Source organism: Cupressus sempervirens, chromosome 7 (assembly GCF_028749045.1).
Source record: "Cupressus sempervirens isolate cs-2001-9-10 chromosome 7, ASM2874904v1, whole genome shotgun sequence".
Classification (NCBI taxonomy): domain Eukaryota; kingdom Viridiplantae; phylum Streptophyta; class Pinopsida; order Cupressales; family Cupressaceae; genus Cupressus; species Cupressus sempervirens.
Genome location: NC_143124.1, coordinates 5,114,797 through 5,127,065, shown reverse-complemented (window position 1 = coordinate 5,127,065; position 12,269 = coordinate 5,114,797). Strand labels below are relative to the sequence as shown.

The 12,269-nt window shown below is 32.4% G+C and overlaps 1 protein-coding gene across 1 annotated transcript in view; it reads left to right on the top strand.

The window, feature by feature from the left end:
- LOC149545127 (uncharacterized) overlaps window positions 1–12,269 on the top strand; it is a 162,094-nt gene that overhangs the window by 29,483 nt on the left and 120,342 nt on the right. Inside the window, exon 4 of the mRNA XM_089790526.1 lies at window positions 2,406–2,465. The gene's annotated coding sequence lies outside the window, so the exon portion shown is untranslated. The remainder of the gene's footprint in view (window positions 1–2,405; window positions 2,466–12,269) is intronic.

Sequence of the window (12,269 nt, the reverse complement as noted above, 5' to 3'; positions counted from 1 at the left end):
ATAAGATATAAAACAACGGGGTCTGCGTCTTTCATTAGACTCAACCCTAGTTTTCACAAATGGTATATAGGGTCTAGTTTCGATTCTCCATTAGAGTTCTCGGCTAATAATCATGTACACTTCATTTCACACATCAATAGCTCAAGAACAAATCACATGCATATATTTAAAACTCGTCTGAATAATCACATAAATCAAAACATCAATCTATCATATAAATAACTATTATCTCATTTTTGCTCATATATTTAACCATTAAAAGTTGCATACTTAGTATAACATAATTTGCTCATTATTTCAAAACAAAATACTAGAATAATCATCATCGGGCATGCATCTATTTAAACATTATAAACATCGTCAATAGGGCATACTAAATCATGTGAATGCATATAACCTACTTAAGGTACCATAATTAACATTGTCGTCATCAGGTGAAAACACCTCATATCATTGTTAGTGCAAATTAATGTTTACAAAGTCGAGATAACGTAGTAGTTCTCGAATCACTAAGTATTTAAAACATGAATGTATCAACTGATCTCATTTTTCATTAGGAAATCTATAACATTACTTCATATCCATTCAAATCATCTATATGGATTTAACAGAGAAATTCATATTTGATAAGTACATACGATGAGGGACTTTACACAAACGAAGTTTGTTCGAAGTCAAATGAAGACCAAACTAGAACATACTAAATTGTGAAGAAGACAAGACCCTCTCATAGCTAAGCCTCTTTCTCAAAGGACCCTCTATCCACAATAATTAGCTTATGAGGATCACAATAGTAGGCTAATCCCTCAAAGCCTTGTAGAATGAAAAGACATCTCTTCAAAAAATAAAGAACACTTTTTCTTTTATTGTAATTGCTTTTCATTTTAATTCTTTGTTAATTTGATTGCATATTTTGATTTCTTTTATATTTGTATCTTCCTTTACCACAACCACAAGATTTGTAACTTATCAAATAATCTTGGCTTTAGTATTATTTAATTCTCTTGAGCCTTTCAAATAATATCTTTCATTAATATGTAGGGGCAATGGCTTGGTGTGCTAATAACAATGTTTAACACACCTATCTTTATGCTACCATTTTTAATCGCTGCTATTTTTTTTTTTTTCTTGAAGCGATGCCTCTTCTAGAAATAATTTAGGCTGCATACTAATCGTGTTGAATGACCATGTACAGTTTTAGTCTTTCATCTCTAATATACTCGACCTTATTTTGAACATAGGTATTATTTCACACGATTATAGTTGTTTATTATTTTTGTCTTCTGCAATCCCTGACATTTTATATTCCCCCTTTTTATCGTTTATGTTTATATAATTTGACTTTTGAAACATATCACTCTACTAACCTGCTTTGTTCAAGTGCTCTACCATCAATGACTTTACACATAGTTTACATCATGGTAAATATGTAAGGTGGTGATTTTTTCACATTTTTCTTAAAACTCATTACATATTTATGTCACAAGTCTTTATGTTATCTGGTTGTAGCTTAAGCACCTCTCACATATGCTCTTATCATAATGAAAAATCTCCTTCGAGATCATAGTGACTATAGTGTATCGCTAAGATGTTGACCGAAAACATATTAATTGTTTTCCTATGTCAAGACTTATATACAGATTGCTATCAATATTCAATTTCTATATATGTTTTGATATGTTCAACTCTGATGTGGCTCTAATTCCAAACCTGTAGATGTGCACATGTAGATCTGTTTGAAGACTCCAGAAAATAAATCTTTCAAATATGCCTTTTAAGCTTTGTCATTTGTATGTTTCAATGCTCCCTATTTCTCCAAAACTATTTATTGTGTATAAACATCATGCATGATGCTATCATATTTGCACTTTACAAACACAGTTGGTCATATCAATGTGACTTTCATTAACCACTTCTTGATGTTGCCGTATGGTTTTTGTAGTTACTAATATTTTTAGTCAAATTTGATTTATGGATAGGTGTCATCAAGTCCTTTAGACCTGTATAGTTTACAAATGCTACCAATATATCATTATATCCCAAATACAACATATTTTGTTCATTCCATTCAATGAATATCATTTTTATATTTGTTGTCTGTATATGGATGCTAATATTCTTTTACTATCTGCACTCCATGTTGTTTTGTCCATTCACACCTTTAACATTCTTCCATGTATATTGTGAGTCTATAGTTGATGCATGTATTTTAGGCTCCTTTTATCATATATAAGGAATATATTGCTGCATTCAAAGTCATTGCAAGTAGTTACTGTCTTGTATATAGTCGTTGCTTTTTCATTTGAAACCATCTTGCCTTTGTCTTGATATATAGATTCTATGCTAATTACTTTCCACTCTAAAAATCATTGTTAATGACAATTTTTTTTGTATCTTTTCATCAGTTAATATCAATGACAATAATTCCATCATAAAGCTCTAACTACTTTGAGGGATCATAAAAGGTATCATATTTTTAAAATTTTTAAAATTTTTGTAGATACCTTTCAAATAGATTATTGAAAAGCATTGAATGACCACTCAATCAAGTTAAGCAGATAATTTTTTTGATGAAATCCCATATAAAATCAAAAAATGTATTAGAAATGAACCATATCAAATGCATTCAAAGTCATTGCAAGTAGTTATTGTCTTGTATAATGTCATTGCTCTTTTATTTAAAATCATCCTGCCTTTGTCTTGATATATAGATTCTATGCTAATTACTTTCCACTCTAAAGATCATTGTTAATGACAACTATTTTGTATCCTTTTATTTGTTAATATCAATGACAATAATTCCATCATAAATCTCCAACTACTTTGAGGGATTATAAAAAGTATAATTTTTTTTTCCTTTTCTATTTTTGATGAAATCACATATAAAATAAAAAATAGTATTGGAAATGGACCACACGAGATGCATGTTTACTCAACATATAATTATAGAGAAGAGATTGTTTTCAAATCTATAAAAAAAGAATACCACGAGAAAGCTAAGAGAGTAATTGACATTTTTTACGATTTAGATGAGCATCCTCATGTTATAAATTTTTATAGCCATGCAGAAGATATGAGTTATTTATATATTGCGATGAAGAGGTGCAAGTTTGATTTGAAACATTTTATTGATGAACAAAATAGTTGGGTTCTGAAAAAAAATTAATTCTTAGAAGTTATTCAATCCAAAAAAATTATTGGGAAAGAAAAATGAAGATGTGGGAAAATTGAAATGGGGCTAAATTTCCCTCTGAACAAAATCTGAAGTTGGTAAGGTAAGTTGCAAAATAACTATTATTTTTATATTTAACAAATGGTTTTTACAACTTTGATAATACTCATTATTTATTAACAAAGTTGAAGAAACCATTTGTTAAATATTAAAATAATAGTTATGTTACAACTAACCTTAGGATTTTCATATTTTTCTTAGAAAGAAACTTAACCCCATTTTAATTTTCCGACATCTTTATTTTTCTCTTTACAATTCACAGTACTGAGGGTGGGGACCCCTATAAGGACCTTCTTGAGCACATTGCCAGATTCTTTGCCATGGGGGACATCATTATTTTGGAAGACTTTTATGCACGGACCAAAGACCTACAACCTTCTCTCCATGATTGCAGGTTTGATCCCATGTGTATGACTACTTTTGATCCTAGTTCTATGGGTCTGCTTTGGCTCTCCGAAGATTGTTAGGGGCCCTTCACCAGGCATGGTCATAATTTGTTACAACTTTACGAGTCTTCTGACTTAGTGATCTTGAATGGACTCTCTTTCTTTCCTGGATCCGAACTCTTCACTTCTTGGCCACATGGTGGTGGTGCTAGCGTTGTTGACTATGTTCTCTATACTGCCTCCTTCATCCCTCTCATTTGTTGCTTTACCATCTCTCACCTTCCTCTGGCTGACCATGCCCTCCTCAGCACTACCCTTTGGGGACCCTTGACACCTTCTCCTCATTACTTATCCGCTTCTTCTTGCCCCCCTCTTCCCTCCCCCATGCTCACACTTCTTTTCACTTCTCCGATGGTGACGTGGAGCTCTTCATCCATCATCTTAGATGACTTCTCCCCCAAGACCCCTTCCCTAGCTCTAGGCACATCACCTCTATTTTGCCTTGTGGGAGTTTGCCCTTCTCTCCATTCCCCATTGCACCTCTTTGTTCACCCCTCATCCCACTCGCAGGTCTTGCCCCATGAATCAGTGGTTCGATGAGGACTACAAATCCTTTAATTGCATGCTTCGCTCTACTCTACCCACTACTTCCTCTTCTTCCTCTCAGTTGAGGCTTGACTACCACCGCTTTCTTTGCCATAAGAAATAGAAGTTCAGTTTAATGCAGTGTAAGTGTCTTTGTGTCTTGTTATTCTAGTCCCCAAAGCTCTTTTGGCACACCATGTTTCCTCACCACGCCCTCCCTCCCTCTAATCTGGACTTTCACTCCCTTGCTTCCCACACCTCCACACTTTGTGATATCCTTGGCCAGCCCCCTCTCCGTCTCATCCTCCCCCCACCCGTTGTCACCTCTTCTCCTTCTCCCACATTAGTGCGATAGTTAGAGTTATGAACAGTAGCAGAACTCTAGATGATGAAGGATTTCAAACTGAATTCTTCAAGTGCTCTTTAATCGAGTGGTTTGTGTCGGCTTCCCCAACTCTTTGTCCCTTTCTTATAGTGCTCTTTAATCAAGTGGTTTGTGTCGACTTCCCTGACTCTTGGTCACAACATATTATCTATCTAATCCATAAATCTTGGCTAGCCTTTGACTTCAAAAACTATAGGACCATTATGGTTGGGCATACCTTCACCAAACTCAATGTTTGTGTTGAACAATATCTTGTCAAGTGAGCTCGATCAACGACATTGTCGGGCTAGAGGTCAGGATGGGTTTCATTCAGATTTTTGTCTACTGATCACATTTTGACTTTACGGGCCATCATTGAGGAGGCTCACCACCGCTCGGCGAAAGTTTATTATTGTTTTGTTGACTTTCGCAAAGCTTTCAACTTTGTCCCTTGGATGGCTCTCTTTCAGCATCTTAGAGACATCGAGATCTTAGAGATTCTTCTCATAGCTATTATGAGGTTATATGAACGTGTTGTGGTAGATTCAAGACTCCACAGGGCTTTTGTGATCCTATCCAGAGCACTATCGGGGTGAAACAAGGTTGTCCTCTCTCCCCCACTCTCTTTGGCATCTACATTGACGAGCTTGAGGCTTTTCTCCATGATTGTTCACTCCCTGGTGATGGTTGTTATTTACATCAGGTATTGATCTCTATTCTCTTATTTGCTGATGATGTGATTCTCTTGGCATCTTCTCTCGAGGGTCTTTAACGACTCTTTGATGGCTTGGCCTCTTTCTGCAAATCACGTGAGCTAGTTGTAAATCTGGGCAAGACTCGGGTTATGGTCTTCAATTGTTTAAGGACATCCATCTCCATTTTTACTTTCAGGGTACTAAGAGCGAGATTGCATCTTCATATATACTTACTTAGGGTTTAAGTTTTCTAAACCTCGATTCAACTTAAGACTAGCCATGTAGCCCAGAGTGAACAAGGGGCTTGGTTTCCTTGCTCTTCTTGAGCGATAGTGCTTTTGACACCACTTTCAGGACACCACGACCAAGATGTCTCTTTTTGACTCCTTAATTAAGCTGACTATCCTCTATAGTTCTACTGTTTGGGCCCCTCTCTTGGAGTCTAATTGGGCCTTTGTTGAGAGAGTCCAAACTCTTTTTCTTCAGCACATTATCAAATGTCATCGATTCACACCACAACATCATTCTAGCTGAGTTTGGTGCTCACCCTTTCAGTTTGGGGACCATCTTTGATTTAGTTTGGCTACTTCACCGGCTTCGAAGCTTCGTTGATTCCTCTAACAATCATCAAAAATATTCCTACTTGGCTTATTACTCCTCTATGAAGGTGGCAAGTTCTGACTCAGGTCGCATTGCTCATTGTTGGTACACCCAGGGCTCTGCTTTCTTAGGCTCGGTTGGTATTATTTTGGATCGTTTTCCCCCCTTCCAATTTTCTCTGGATGCTTAGCTCATCTTCTTTCATCTTAGCGAGAGTTGAATGAGCATGTTAGACTTGACATCTATAGATAGTATGTTATCACGACCTAGAGGAATCCCCCAGGTGGGCTCTGTCAATGTATGACTTTCTATGTTGAGCAATTTCTTGAGATCCAGGACGAGATCATCATATGTCCCTTGTACCTCACCCATTATTGGACTCACACTCTTTGCATTTCCTTGGGATCTTTCAAGGTTGGTTCTCACCGGCTATGTATTCAAACTGATCACCAGATTGGTAGGGAGGACAAAATCTATTAGCTTTGTCATATCAGGGAGGTTGAGACTGAGTCTCACTTTATTTTTGGTTGTCCCATTTACTATGAGGCTGGAGAGAGATTCTACTGTTTGTTCAAAGAGTGTCGATTTCTTCCCTCATTCTTTAGATATATTGACCAGCATTATCTTGTACTTTATCTTCAGAAGACCATGTAGCTTCGTGAGCACACTATACAGCTCCAACTTTGCTCGACATTGACCCCTACGCAGCTTATCACCTTTTTCTTCAATCTTATAGTTCTTGCCTAAGGATTGAAGCGACCTCTTTGCACTATCGGTTGACACCAGATCTGTGAGACCTTGTGGAGATTACACTCAACAATGTCCCTTTATTATACTTCAGAGGTGACCTTCTAGAGTACCTGATTGCCGTAATGTTCACCTTTCCATTTTGGACTACTTCTTGCCTGTGAGGAGTTCTTAGCTGTTATTATTCCCTTTTCTTAGTTATTTTGTTGTTTTTCTTTCACATTTTTTTTGCAGACACCGTTTGGTGCTCCCTCTACTGGTGTTTTCCCATTATACTATTTCCAATCCCTAGACCCTCATTGGTCTCTTGTTGGACATTAATAATTTATTTTATCTTATCATATCTACAAAAATTTTGGATTAAAAAACTTTCAGTATTTTTTTTCAGAACCAATTATTTTGTTCATCAATAAAATATTTCAAATCAAATTTACACCGCTCCATCACAATATATAAGAAACCTACATCTTTTGCACGAGTATAAAAAATATATAATATAAAGATGCTCGTCTAATTCATAGAAAATATCTATTACTCTCTCAACTTTTTTGCAGTGTTCTTTTTGCACATATTTGAAAATAATATCTTTTCTTGTAATCATATGTTCCAACAAATGTGTCTCATATTGTCAATTTTCAATATGTTTTCCAATTTTATATTTAGTGTAATTATAAAATTTATCCACTTGATTTGATTGCGTAGTTATTCAATGGTCTATTGAAAAGGTATCTACAAAAAGCTAAAAGAAAAAATATAATATTTGTTATGATCCCACAAAGCAGCCGGAAAAAAGTTCTTTAATCCAAAATTTTAATAGAGAGAGAAACAAAGATGTTGGAGAACTAAAATAGGGCTAAGTTTCCCTTTGAACAAAATTTGAAACTGCTAAGATTACTCATAAAAATAACTATTATTTTTATATTTAACAAATGGTTTTATTAACTCTAGTAATAAATAAAACTCATTATTGTGTTATAATCTATCTTTAAAGATATTTAAAAATTTTGGCTTTTAAATTAATGATACTTATGAAATGTTTTTCTAATATAGAGACATAATGTTTGGTCTTTCACACATTCAGGATAAATGAATCATTCACAGAAATTTAGTACTAAATAGTATTTTATTGAAGTTTGAAGATGAGAGTCTATGTCTAAACTATGTAGTTTCAGCATAATTGAAGCTAGCCTCAATTTTGACTACAACAAAATTGATAAGGTTATTTATTTTATTTTATTTATTACTATGTAATTAATTTTTGTTAATAAGTAAAATATTTTATTTTATTTTATTTTATAATGTTGTATAGTTCCAACTACTATGAGATATGCCAACCATTTAGTTAATTAAGATACACTTATTTTTTGAACTTCAAATGATCTCATGTTGACTCGATAATTCATGTATAATAGTCTCAGGAAAGACCTTACTCAAGGGTTAAAAAAATTGCAAAATCAGTTCCTCGATTGAGTTTTCATAATAATTACAATATATTTTGCGTATAATTCAACTTTTCAACAATCAATCAATAATTCTGCTTTATTCAAAGATCACAGAGTTTCTAATATAATAAAAAATTTATTAATGAAAGTGATTTTTAGAATAAGTATGTAGATATGTTCATATATCACATACCACTAATCAAGTATAGTTCCAATATCACAATCTTACTTGAACACATTCAATATAATCACCAATTAACACATCAATGTTATAAGAAAACACTTGACTGCCACACACACAAACAACTTTCGATAATATCAAAAATGATTTTTATCATTTTTATTTTATAGACAAGTGACTCCCAATACACATACTCATAGGTAGGCAACACTCAAGCAACTGTCGATGCACAATCAACCAACCAACTCTTGATACATCACTTCATCTTTGATTAGATTTATCTTGGTGTTAGACATTCAGTTAACATGTTCACCCTCATATTCACAACAAGCTAGCTATCAAAAGGAATTCGCACTAGTCATCATGATAAATGAAAAATCCATGTGCAATGTATAATTGGTGTTGATTACCTTAAAAATCAAAGAGCAAGTACCAAATATTAGTATCTATTGAGTTTAACTATGAAATTGGCCCAATAATAGTTATCGTCTTAAATAGTAACATAGCCAATAATCTATTAAAAAAATATTGATCATTTGTTATATCTATTTTACACATTACATCTGAAAATGTCCATAAAGAAATATAAACATAGTTACAAAAATAACATTTAAGCCCATGAATTTATATCCACAAAATTAAATAATATATTATAAACTTCCAAATTTTGAAATATTTACCAAAGGTCATCCAATGTAAATGTCTCTATGTTCAATAATTGACAATGTCCATTCAATCAACAATATTATCGTTGACTCTCTAGCTAATATAAAATTATATTTATAGTTAATCTCTTTTTCAATAATAAAATACTTGCTCTTTAATGCATTGCTCCTCTTATAAGTGTTCTTCTTTATCCGATCTAAATAATCACTTGGCTAAAGTTGATAGGCTCGGCTAGAGCAACAAAAGTTATTCAATGTCAGCCCTAAATTGATAAAATTCATCTCATGTGGGCTCCCAAGTTATTTATCCTAAGTCGTTGCATTTTGACTAACTTGCTATAACTTGACTCTCTAATCACAATCTACAATTATCCACTTACTCTAATCAACCTGGCTTTGATATCATGTTAAGATTTTGATTAGATTTGTAAAAGTGGATTTTTGATTGTATTTGTTAAATCAGTGTCAATATTTATTGGAAACAATTTCTTAAATTTAATTGTTATTAAGTAAATAATAGGCTTGTCATATAATCGCAAGCACAGACTATACTTGTAACAGAATTGTATTATGAATACGTCTATCAAAAATATAGTAACTTGAAGACTGAAGAATATTATGTATCTATTTTATTACTGAATTTCACGATGAACTATGCATAAGTATCACCATGGATAGTTAGGAGACATGTCCATCAATGAATTTGTCTGCACATAACTTAGTAACATGTTTCTTCTTGGATGTGTCTTTATGTTGAACATAATCAACGTTAGTCGATAGTCACGATTGTCCAAAAATTGTCAATATGAATTGGTCAATATATAAGTTAATGCATGTTTTGATAATCGGTCAAACAATTAATCAATTAATATTCTTTATAATAATAGTATATATATAATTTCTTGAACTATTATTATTTATATTAATTTTGTCAGCACTCACGTACGAAATTTTTATTTAAATATATGTTTTATATATGGAGAGAGAGAGAGAGATATTCTTTATTATATCTCACATATCTAGTCATATACATCTACTAATAGTATTTAGTCATATAATTTTCTCTGATTGAAGGTACATATCATCAACAAGGGGATATATCAAAATATGGGGGGCTCAATTGGTTGATCCTTTAAATATTATTAAAATACAAGAACATACTTTGATTAAAAATAGCTATATGCCCTATTCTTATGGAGAAACCACCATGGTTGGGATGGTGAATAGAAAGAGGAAAATCTCATTTTAGAAAGGGAGATCAACTTTCAAATCCCACCAAATCTGCCATATTAAGCATTTATCATTTATTTGGAAAATCATAAAACACAAACGACTCATTCAATTGCAAAGATTCTCACATAATATAACACTTATTTAATAGAAAACTTTGCACGTAAGTGCTGAAGAAATGAATATAAATAATAATAATTCAGAAAATTATATATACTATTATTATAAAAAATATTGATTGATTAGTTATTTGACCGGTTATCAAACTATGCATTAACTTATGTATTGATCAATTTAATCGACAATTTCGAGAAAGTCATGACTGTCAACTAACGTTGATTGTGTTTAACATGGAGACAGGTCTATGAAATAACATGTCACTAGGTACCATGGAGACATGTTCATTTATAGACATGTCTCCTGACTATCCACGGTGATATTTATGCATAGTTCATCATTAATTTCAGTAATACAACGAGCACGTAATATTCTTCAGTCTTCAAGTCACTATATTTTCGACAAACATATTCATAATATGATTTTGTTAAAAATACAATCTGTACTCACAGTTGTATGACAACTATTATTTATGTAATTAAAGTTAAGTTTAAGAAATTGTTTATGATAAATATTAATATTGATATAACAAATACAATCAAAAATCCACTTTTACAAATCTGATCAAAATTTTAATATTCTATAGAGTCGGGTTGATTAGAGTAAGTAAACGATTGCATAATGTGATCAGAGAGTCAAGATATAGCAAGTTAGCCAAAATGCAGTGACTTAATATAAGCAGCTTAGGAGCTCATGTGAGATGAATTTTATCAATCTAGGGTTGACATTGAATAACTTCTTTTACTCTCGCCGAAGCTATCGACTTTGGCCAAGTGATCATCTAGAGCAGATAAAGAAGAACACTTGTAAGACACGCAGTGCATTAAGGAGCAAGTAGTTCATTATTGAAGAAGAGATTAATTATAAATTTAATTTTTTACTAGTGAGAGAGTGATAATATTGTTGATTGAATGGACATTATCAATTATCGAACATAGAGACATTTACGTTAGATAACTTTTGGTATATATTTCAAAATTTAGAAGTCTATATTATATTGTTTAATTTTGGGTATATAAAGTCATGGGTTTAAATATTAATTATGTAGCTTCGTTTAAATTTTTTTGTGAGTGCTATTAGATGTAATGTATAAAGAAGATACACAAATGATCAATATTCTTTTAATGAATTATTGGCTATGTTACTATTTCAGTCGATAGCCCATTATATAGTTAAGCTCATTAGATACTAATAATTAGACCTTGCTCTTATATTATTTGGGCTAATCAACACCAATTATACATTGCATAATTGTTCATTTATCAAGACAACTAATGTGAATTCCTTTTGATAGCTCGCTTGTTGTGAATCAGATTAAATGAAATAATCAAGAATATACATACAATAAATAATCAAAATTTCAATGTTAAGAGCATTTTTGCTAAGCAAAACTCTTCGTTGATAAATCTCTAAATGAATCACACTTGCTAACTGAATATTTGACAACAAGAGCAATCTAATCAGAGCCCTTGTGGTGTATCGAGAGCTGGTTGGTTGATTATGCATCGAGAGTTGCTTGATCATTGCCTACCTTTGAGCATGTGTATTGGGAGTTGTCTATCTGTGTGTTGGGTAGTCAGTAAAATAAAAATGATAATATTTTTTTTGATATTATCAAATGTTGTGGCAATCAAGTTCTTTCTTAGAATATTGATGTATTAATTGGTGATTCTATTAAATGTGTTCAAGTAAGACTGTGGTATTGAAATTACACTTGATTAGTAGTATTTGATCTTTGAATAGATTTGCATATTTATTCTAAGAATCATTTTCACTAGTAAAATGTTTATTATATTAGAAACTATGTGATCTTTAAAGAATACACAATTATTGATTTATTGTTGAAGACTTGAATTATAAACAAAACATTTGTAGTTATGAAAATTCAATCAAAGAACTGATTTTGTGAGCTTTTTTTTTTGCCCTTGAGTAAGGTCTTTCCTAGGATTATAGGGTCCACAAGAGATCAATTAAAGTTCAAAAAATACAAGTGTATCTTTACTAACTAAATGGTTGGCATACCTC